Genomic DNA, 10955 nt, shown 5'->3' with positions numbered 1-10955 from the left:
CCTCCCTCAATCTTTACCCTCTCCCTAATGCAGAGGATTGTGGTCTGTTGGCAGAAAAGTGGTGTCTTGGGCCCCAACTGACCTGATGAATATCAATATCCAATGCCCTGTAATGAAGTCATGTGTGCACATATCATCACTTCTGCATGCAGTCTCATGGGAAGGTGGGTTCCTGGACCCCAGGTTAAGGGCATAAGCACTACAGGCATACAGATAGAGCTCCAAGGAAGGGAAAGATCACTGGGGTGGGACCATACTTTTCCTTCAGGGTGTCCCTCAGTTCAAGGAAGTTTGTACTTAAGGGAGAGAAAGTCCTGGCAGGCCTCTTCATCCTTGGCATTCTTGATATTGGGGCTGGATAATTATCTGTTATATGGGTGATTGGGCTGACTTGTACACTGCAGGATGTTAAGCATCCCTGGTCATTCCCCACAAGATGCTGGTGGCACCTCCTCCTCACTCCAGTCATGGCAACAAAAAATTTTTCCAGATATAGCTCATGTCCTCTGGTGGGAAAATTGCTCCTGGGTGAGAATACTCGTTTGAGAGGTAGAGACACGCAGGAGCTGGGCCTGTAGAGGGAAAGTGATCAGGAAGTAGATACAAAGCAGAATGGAGCTGGGGAAGAGAGGAAGAGAGTCTAGGCTTGGAGGGGCCTAGTCTGATGGTTGCAGGTCTGGAGCTCAGAACCTCAAGGTATGGGGAACTAAAGCTCGTGAGGAATGGGGAGAGTCGCAGAACCTCCTATTGCCAGAATATCACACTCATACCCACTAAACGCCCAGCCCATGGTTCTGCATCTCTGGGAATTCAGGATAAATTTGGCTGTATGGGGTCAGAAAGAGTCCTGGTAACCCTAGGCTTTGTGTGCCTCCTGACATGATGAATGTGCGGTCACAGCTCCTCCTGTAAACATTGCTGCCAAATGTTTAACCCAGATCTACATAGGTCCTTAGGAGGCACAGCAGATAGAGGAAAAAAGTAAAAGGCATCGGGGAAACAATATGATAAATCCAGTGTGGAGAAGATTCCACAGGTATTTGACATCATCTCTGAAACAGGTAATGCCATTCTAAAAGAAAAACGATGGGTTGATTGTTATAGATTATAGGTAATTCAAGAAACATAACCAAAGGCAGCGAGTGGACATTTTAAGAGGGCAAGTTATAAAAAATAGGATCAAAAATGTACTGAAAAAAGTGGAGATATTCGAACATAAAAGGACTTCAAATAATATTATGGAATTATTTATTTTCTTTGGTATGATAATGTTGGTTCTTACTCTTAGGAGGTGCGTGATGAAGTATTTAGTGGTCTAGTATCATGGGTCTTGCAAGTTACTTTAGAATGACTCAGCAAAAATCTTATCTGGACCCTTTTCATAAGATGGCGCCAAAAACAAAGAAGGAAGCTCCTGCCCCTCCTAAAGCCGAAGCCAAAGCGAAGGCTTTGAAAGGCTAAGAAGGCAGTGTTGAAAGATGTCCACAGCCACAAAAAAAAGAAGATCCACACATCACCCACCTTCCAGCAGCCCAAGACACCGGGACTCTGGAGGCAGCCGAAATATCCTTGGAAGAGCACCCCCAGGAGAAATAAGCTTAACCACCACACTATCATCAAGTTTCCGCTGCCCACTGAGTCCGCCATGAAGAAGATAGAAGACAACAACACACTTGTGTTCACTGTGGATGTTAAAGCCAACAAGCACCAGATCCAACAGACTGTGAAGAAGCTCGTGACATTGATGTGGCCAAGGTCAACATCCTGATTCAGCCTGATGGAGAGAAGAAGGCATATGTTCGACTGGCTCCTGGTTGTTGCCAACAAAATTGGGATCATCTAAACTGAGTCCAGCTGGCTAATTCTAAATATACGTATATCTTTTTAACATAAAAAAATTAATCTCTATTCACTCTGTCTCTACACACACACACACACACACACACACTTACATACATGCTATACAAACACATCTACCTGTATCTATAAAAAGACACATTATTCTTATTTTAAAAATTTGTGTGTGTTCATGAGGCACAAGTGCAGTTCTGCCACATTGATATATTGTGTTGCAGTAAAGTCAGGGCCTTTGGTGCATCCATCACTGAAGTGATGTGCTGGGCACACTGTACCCACCATGCAACCCCTCCCCTCATACACTCCCTGCAACCACCCCTACCCTTCCGAGTCGATTGTCCACCATTCCACATCCTACTTCCATGTATATAAAGAGATAATAAGCAAATATGCACAGTGATAACTGTCAAATTTTATTGCACTATTCTTTCAGCTTTTCTGTACATCTGAAAATTTATATAAGTTGGAACAATGAGGGAGAGAGAGAGAGAGAGACAGCTGAATCTGAATAGGTTAGGGGTTGTGTCCCAGCAGAGAACATAATTGACCTTTGTGATTCTCAAAGTGTGGTCCCCTAAGCTGCCTTCAGAGAGTCCAGGAGGGAAACCTGTTTTCACAATAATACCAAGATGCCATCTGCCTATTTCATTATGTTGACTTTTTCATTAATGCTGCGAATGCCAAAATAGGTAACACACCCAGCACTTCAGCCAAACCAAGGCAGTGGCACCAGACTGCATTCTCACTTAAGGATATCTTTGATGGAGCAGGAAAAGTTCTACTTTCACTGAATTTTGATCCTTGACTACATACCTTTTTAGTATTCTTTGTGAGAAAATGGGAAGTATGCATAAAACACTTATTGCACGATGGTAATCTTGAGGAAGGGCACTTGTGTGACTGAGTTATGAGTTCGACCAGCAGATGTTCTCATTCACCCACTGAAAGACATTTGCATCATTTCCAGTTTGGAACTATAATGAATAAAGCTGCTATGAATATTTTTGTACAGGTTTTGCTGTGAACATAAAGTTTTCCCTTGTTTGGGATAAGCACCCAGAAGGGCAATTGCTGGTCACATGGTAATTTCATGTTCATTTCCAGAGTGGCTATACCATTTCACATTCCTGCCAGAAATATTTGAGTGGTCCAGTTCCTTTGCAACCTTGCCAGCATCTTATGTTAACTTTATTTTGTATTTCAGCCATTCTTACAGGTGTATAGTGATATCTCATTGTGATTTTAATCTGTGTTTCCTTAATGACTAATGATGTTGAGCATCTTTTCATGGGCTTCTTAGCCTTGTGTTTATCCTCTTCAGACAAACGTCTGTTCATGTCTTGCTCATTGCTTATTTTGTATTTGGATTTCATTTTTACTGTTGAGTTTTTAAATTTCTTTGTATATTCTGAGTGCAAGTCTTTACAGAATTTGTTGTTTGCAAATATCTCCTCTCGTGCTGCAGCTTGTCTTTTTACGCTCTTTATAGGTCTCGCACAGAGCAACAATTTTTAATTTTGATAAGAGCCTATTTATCAACTTATTCTTTTATGGATCATACCTTTGGTGTTACGTCTAAGACTTCTTTGTCCAGTTCTAGTTCTGATGATTTTTTCTTAACAGGTTTATAATTTTTTAATTTTAATTAATTTATTTATTATTTATTTTAGAAAAAAAATCTCACCCAGACTGGCCTTGAACTCCTGGGCTCAAGGGATGCCCCCCATCTCAGTCTCAGAAGTAGCTGAGACTACAGGCTTGTGACACCATGCCTGGCTCGATGTTTTAAATGTATGTTTTACATTGAAGCCCATGATCCGTTTTGAGTTATTCTTTGTATAAGGTGTGAGATTTGGGCCAGGTTGTTTTTTAATTTTTCCATTGTGGTTGTCCAGTTGCTCCAGCACCATTTGTTGGGAAAGTTCTCCTTCCTTCATTGAATTGTTTTTGTGCTTTTGTGAAAGTCGGTTGAGCATATTTGTGTTTTGCTCATTTTTAGTTGAGATGTTCATCTTTTTATATCAAGGTTAAGAACTTGTCACGTATTCTAGATACAAGTTCTTCATCAAAAATGTGATTTGTGATGAATTGTGAAATATTTTCTCCCAGTCTATGACTTGTGTTCTCATTTTCTTAATGGTGTCTTTTGGAGCACTAAAGTTTCAAATTTTAACTAAGCCCAATTTATCTTTTCTTTTTTCATTTGTACATCATGCTTGTGGTATGTTACTTAAGAATCTTTTGCCTAATCACCCAAAGTAAGAACAATTTTCTCCTATATTTTCTTGTAGAAATTTCACAGTTTAAACTCATATATTTTAGCTCTTTAATTTGAGTTGATATTTTATATGATATGAGATGTCTAAATCCACCTCTTTTTGTTTCTTGTATCATTTTGTGCACCTGATCAGAGCTAACTACAGCTTCAACTCTTGGGCTTAAGTGATTTTCTTGCCTCAGTCTCCTAAACCACTGAGATTATAGGCACAAACCACTGAACACTGCCATCTCTTTTTACATTTAGTTGTCCAGTTGTGTCTAAACCATTTATTTAAAAGACTATTATTTTCCCATTGAATTACCTAGGCAACTTTGTTGGATGTCAGTTGAAAAAAGTGTAAGAATGTCTTTCTAGATTCTCACTTCTGTTCATTTATCTCTATGTCTCTCAGTTCTATACTATCTGGATTATTATAGTTTTATGTTACATTCCAATTTTCTTTTTCAAATTTATGTTGGCTCTTCTGCATCTTTTGCATTTTCATAAGCATTTTAGAATTATTTTGTCAATTTCTATAAAATGCCTGCTGGGATTTCGATAGAGATTGTGTTGAATCCATAGATTGATTTGTGGAGAATTGCCATTTTGACAATATTATTGAGCTTTCCAACCCGCATCTCTCCATGTATTTAGACCATTCATTTCTCTCAGTAATGTTTTGTATTTTTCAGTGTACAAACACTGCCCTCTTCCTAAATTTATTCCCATTTCATGATTTTTATAACTACTGTGAAAAGAAATTCTAGATTTTCATTGCTGGTATAGAGAAACAGAATTGATTTTTGGATACTGGTTTTACATCCTATGGGTTCTTCTGAACTCTTTTTTTAGTGCTACAAGCTTTTATCTGCATGTGAATTCTACAGGCAGGATCGTGTGAATAGAATTTTATGTTTTCTTTTTTGATCTGAATGACTTTAATTTTTAATTTTTCATTTTTTGCCGTATTGTATTGGCTAGAATCTCTAGTACAATGTTAAAAAGAAGTGATGAGAGTGGACATCTTTGCTTTAATCCCCATCTTAGGAGGAAAGCATTCAGTTTTTCATCATTATGCATTGTTTTAGCTGTGAGTTTTTCACAGATGTCCTTTATCAAGTGAGGAACGTCCCTCCATTCCTATTTTGTTGAAAGATGTGAACATGAATGGTGTTAAGATTTTTGTCAACTGTTTCTTCTGCATCTATTGAGATAATTATATCGCTCTGATCCTTCATTCTATTAATATGGTGCATTACATTAATTGATTTCCAAATGTTAAGCTGACCTTATATTCCTGGGATGAATCCCATTGGTCATGGAGTGTAATCCTTTTTATATGGTATTGTATTCAGTTTGCCAATGTTTGTTAAGGATGTTTGCATTTATATTCATTGGTGATACTGGTCTGTAGTATTCTTTTCTTGTGAGTCTTTATCTTACTTTGATATTAGGGTAAAGCCAGTTCCACAAATGATTTGGGGCCGCCTCTCTGGGAGAGTCTGGTGGGAGATGTGGCTGTGGCAGTGGTGATCTCAGGGTGCAAAGCGGGCGGCAGAGGCAGCCTCAGGCTGAAGGGTCTCAAGAAAACCCCTACTCCACATGGAGAATAAGATCCACTGTCGGCTGCCAGGGCAGTGGCCTGGGTGGGATCCCTGCTAGGAATGGGGTACGAAGGCCTTGCGGTCTCACCACACAGCGGCCCTGGGGTGGAGCTGAGTTTCCAGGGGTTAATGGACCAGGCAGGAGAAGGGTGGCCCAAGTGCAGGTCATGGGCCTGGGTGAGTTCAGAGGGTCAGGGGACACTAGGCCTCCTCCAGCATGGGGCTCTCTAGGGTCAGGTCAGGTGTAGACCTGTGGCAGCCACTTGTTTTGATGCTGGGCCTGCGAGCCCCAGGGCTTCCTGATGGGCTCTCCAGTTAGGAGCTGCCTGCTCAGGGCTGGGAGGGGAAGAACGCTGAGCTGCAGGTGGAGGGAGTAAATGTTTTGTTTCTTGGAGGGAGTTGCTGATGTTGATGGAGTCACAGGAGGAGATTGGTGAGGGCTGGGAAAAGCGAGGTGGGAGGGAGAATCAATGTGGATATTATTTTTTTTCTGAGCGAAGTCATAGCTTGAAATCTGGAGAGCCTGAGGAAGGAGTATCCCTGAGAGGATACAAAGATTTCTTACCCAAACCTGATTTTTCTTCACCGCCCCCGCCTCCCGCAAGCCTCATGAAGTCATAGGCCCAGTACCAACACCAGGTGGTGCCAACAGGCCATGCAAGCACCATGCAGTTGGGCTTGTTTCTGGTCATCTCCTGGGTCCCTGACTTAACCGGGGTAGCATGGACCCTGCAGCCAGATGACCTGGCTTCAACCTGTAGCTCTGGTCTCACTGGCACTTTCCCTCCGGGTGCCTCAGTTTCTTCAACTGTGAAGTGGACAGTTACTGCGCTTACCTCTGGGGCGGGTTTCTCAACAGCAGCCCTATTAACAGTTTGGGACAGAGACTCCCTTGTGGAGCGGCCTGTCCTGTGCATTGTGGGAGGTTTCCTGGCACACCCCACTCACCCCCTCCCATCAATCCCCATGTGATAACCAAAAATGTCCCAGGATTTTTGGTTCTCCCTTGGGTCTGGAAGCTGCACTTAGGCATTTTCCCACCTGACACTTGAGCTCGTCTCTGCTTTGGTCCAAATAAGGCCTCTCTTTTTTAAAAAGTGTTTTTTCTTTAAAGATTGTATCCATCTTTTAAACAAATCAATTTTCTTCCTTTACCTCCGCATTCAGTTAATCCTTCCACACCCTTTCTTTAGTATATTTTGAAATGTGTCCATGCTAATTCTAGTAATTAGCATATCTGACCTGCATGATACCTGCTATTACCCCAGTAGAGCTCTGATTTCTTGAGTACAGGGAATGGAGTGTGCGTTCCTGATTCTGTTCTGGATGACCTAATTCAATTTATTTTACTTTACTTGTCTAGGATATTGCTCTTCATCTGCAAAATATAATTGTGAATGTGGCTTGAATTACTGGGTGGTTTTATTTCTTCATTCAGCTAGTATTTGTTGTGTACCTACTGCACGACAAATACATGGCATGATATTGTTTCATGGATCACACCATAGCAACTAAGAAACTACATTAAGGACGTTATAGCCAGGTGTAGTGGTGTGTGCCTGTAGTCCTAGCTGCTTGGGGGGCTGAGAAGCAGAATTGCTTGAACCCAGGAGTTGGAGGTTACAGTCAGCTCAGCTATGATCACCACTGCATTTCAGTCTCAGCAACTGAGCAAGACCTTGTCTCTGAAAAAAAGAAAACAGATATGTTATAAGCTGTCTACATGTACTCTATGTCTCAGGAGATTCACGTCCTGTAGTTTTTCTAAATGGCATCTCCATGTGGTTTTTATGAATGTTTGTCTGGTATTTCTTTTCTATCCTTTTACTTTCAACTTTTCTGTATCTTCCACTGATAGTATGTCTTTTATAAATAGCCTATGGTTATTTATTTATTTATTTGCTTGTTTGTTTATTTATTTATCTATTTATTTTTACCCCTCTGCACTATTTGTCTTGTAATTGGGGTGCTTGAGTCCATTATCTTTAATGTCATTGTTGCCCTGATTGGGTTTAAGTCCACCTTGTCATTTGCTGTTTTCTAATATTACCTCTTTATTTGCTCCATTATTTTTCTTTTCTTGCCTTTTTTAGATTAATCAAAATATTTTCATTATTGTAGTATTCTTAATAAGTGTTTTAGTTACCCATTATCTTATTATTCCCTTAATTATCCAAGAAAGAACAATATTAATCTGTGACTTATTGTAACAAATTGGAAATCATAACTTCCCTTTCACATACCTGTGCAGATAGCCCAGGAAAGAATTGGTGCTCTGAGTATACACCATGGAATACTATGCAGCCATAAAAAATGAGTTCATGTCCTTTGCAGGGACGTGGATGAAGCTGGAAACCATCATTCTCAGCAAAATATCTCAAGGACAGAAAACCAAACACCACATGTCCTCATTCATAAGTGGCAGTTGAACAATGAGAACACATGGACACAGGGAGGGGAACATCACACACCAGGGCCTGTCGCGGGGAGGGAGGCTGGGGGAGGGATAGCATTAGGAGAAATACCTAATGTAATGATGAGTTAATGGGTGCAGCAAACCAACATGGCACATGTATACCTATGTAACAAACATGCACGTTGTGCACATGTAACCTAGAACTTAAAAGTGTGTGTGTGTGTGTGTGTGTGTGTGTATAATTGGTGCTCTGGCTCTGAGATACAGGGGATCAGGGGTGTGGAAGCGGGAGAGTAATTTGATGATGAAGCTGTAGCTGCAGAGCCATCTGGGTTCCTCACCTGCATTCCTTGTAGACATCTCCTCTAATGAATGCCTGAGATGCCCTCTCCCCTGTATGCTCCTGCCAGAGTCTCTCCATCTCCACTGACAGCAACTCCACCCTTCTACTCTCATAGTCTAAAACCATGGCTGTCTTTGATTCTTCTTTCTCAGAACACAGATGCAATCCATTAGCAAATGCTATGATGCATCCAGAATCCCATCACTTCTCATTATTTTCACTGGTCACACCCAGGTCAAGGTAACCGATGTCTCTATCCTGAAATGCTACATGCCTTTCCCACTGTTTTCTCTACTGCCTCACTTGTCCCCCACCTCTCAGTTCTGTTCTCAATAGGGCAGCCAGAGAGAAGCTTTTGAAGAGTAAGTCCTACCATGTCCCACTTTTCAAAACTGTACTGAAACTCACCATCTCACTCAGAGCAAAAGTGAAAACCCTGGCCACACTCTCCAGGCCTACCTGCTCTGGCCACACCTCTGACCTCATCTCAGTCACTCTCTGTCCAGCCCGTCTGGACTCTTCTCACTTCCCAAAAGACAGATACCTTCCTGCCCTAGTGCATTTTCACGGGAGGCTCCCCTGCCTGGAAAGAACTTTCCTAGACATCCTCGTAGGTATCTCCTCATGTCCTTCAAATTGTTCTTCAAGACCTAGAAGAAGCTTCCCTGCTCCTTCTTGAATCTCTGTCTGGCTCAGCCCGCTTGCCCCCACCATGTCCATTAGGGTGACACAGAAGTCCTACAAAGTATTCCAATCTGGCCCCCAGGCTTTCAGCAGCTGCTCCTATACGAGTGGGCCTGGTGCCCACATCAGCTCCTTGAGCTTCTCCTAAGTGAGCAGCAGTGGCAGCAGCTTTTGGGGTAGCTTGGGCATGGCAAGGGTCTGGGTGGAGGCTATGGTGGGGCTCCTGGGGCTCGTGGTATGGGGGGCATCACAGCCATCATGGTCAGCCAGAACCTACTGAGGCCCCTTAAGCTGGAGGTGGACCCCAACATTCAGGCCATGTGCACCCAGGAGAAGGACCAGATCAAGACCCTCAACAACAAATTTGCCTCCTTCATCAACAAGTTACAGTTCCTGGAGCAATAGAACAAAATACTGGAGACCAAGTGGAGCCTCCTAAAGCAGCAGAAGATGGCTCAGAGGAAGATGGACTGCATGATTGACAGCTACATCAACATTCAGCAGCAGCTGCACACTATGGGCCAGGAGAAGTTGAAACTGGAGGCGAAGTTTGGCAACACACAGGGACTGGTGGAAGACTTCAAGAACTAGTACAAGGATAAGATCAATATTAATACAGAGAAGGAGAACGAATTTGTCCTCATCAAGAAGGATGTGGCTGAAGCTAACATGAATGAGGTAAAGCAGGACTCTTGCCTGGAAGGGTTGAATGACGAGATCAGCTTCCTCAGGCGGCTGTATGAACAGGAGATCCTGGAGCTGCAGTCCCAGATCTCAGACACATCTGTGGTGCTGTCTGTGGACAACAGCCACTCCCTGGACATGGACAGTATCATCGCTGAGGTTGAGGCCCAGCAAGAAGAGATCACCAACCGAAGCTGGACTGGGGCTGAGCCTGCACCAGGTCAAGTATGAAGAACTGCAGGCGCTGGCTGGCTGGGAAGCACTGGACAACTTGTGTCACACAAAGGTGGAGATCTCAGAGATGACCTGGAACCTCAGCTGGCTCCAGGCTGAGACTGACAGTCTCAAAAACCAGTGGGCCTCCCTGCAGGCCGCCATCACGGATGCAGAGCAGCATCGGGAGCTGGCCATTAAGGAAGCCAAGCTGTCTATGCTAGAGGCCACCCAACAGTGGGCGAAGCAGGACATGGCGCAGCAGCTGTGCGAGTACCAGGAGCTGATGAACATCAAGCAGGCCTGGACATCGAGATCATCACCTACAGGAAGCTGCTGCAGGGCAGGGAAAGCTGGCTGGAACATGAGCATCCACACGAAGACCACCAGTGGCTACTCAGGTAGGCTGAGCTTGGCCTATGGGGCCCTCACAAGCCCTGGCCTCAGCTACAGCCCGGGCTCCAGATTTGGCTCTGGCAGGGGCTCCAGCTCCTTCAGCCACACCAGCTCCTCCAGGGTCGTGGTTATGAGGAAAATTGAGACCCAGGATAGAAAGCTGGTGTCCAAGACCTGGGATGTCCTGCCTAAGTGAATGGCCACAGCAGCCACTCCCAGCGTGCCCCCTCCTGTGACTGCCCCAGGGCCTGTAGGAGAGGCTGCTGTGCAGGGGAGCATAGGGAACAGGAGACCCACCTGAGGTTCAGTCCTTGCCCTCAGCCCACCCATGGCAGGAGTTTACTGCCCGGGGTACTCCCACTTGCATATGCATTCAGCTGCAAAGTTAATTTCTTTCTTTCTTTCTTTCTTTCTTTCTTTCTTTCTTTCTTTCTTTCTTTCTTTCTTTCTTTCTTTCTTTCTTTCTTTCTTCCTTCCTTCCTTCCTTCCTTCCTTCCT

At 43.5% G+C, this 10955-nt stretch overlaps 2 pseudogenes; both read left to right on the top strand.

Annotated features, from left to right (window-relative positions):
- The first annotated feature begins 1386 nt into the window (after positions 1 to 1386).
- LOC112622555 lies at positions 1387 to 1843 on the top strand (annotated as a pseudogene).
- Positions 1844 to 9192: 7349 nt separating this feature from the next.
- Positions 9193 to 10653, top strand: LOC112623792 (annotated as a pseudogene).
- Positions 10654 to 10955: the final 302 nt, after the last annotated feature.

Source organism: Theropithecus gelada, chromosome 4, assembly GCF_003255815.1.
Source record: "Theropithecus gelada isolate Dixy chromosome 4, Tgel_1.0, whole genome shotgun sequence".
Classification (NCBI taxonomy): domain Eukaryota; kingdom Metazoa; phylum Chordata; class Mammalia; order Primates; family Cercopithecidae; genus Theropithecus; species Theropithecus gelada.
Note: the sequence above shows the minus strand (reverse complement) of the source record. Positions and strands in the feature narration are given on the sequence as shown.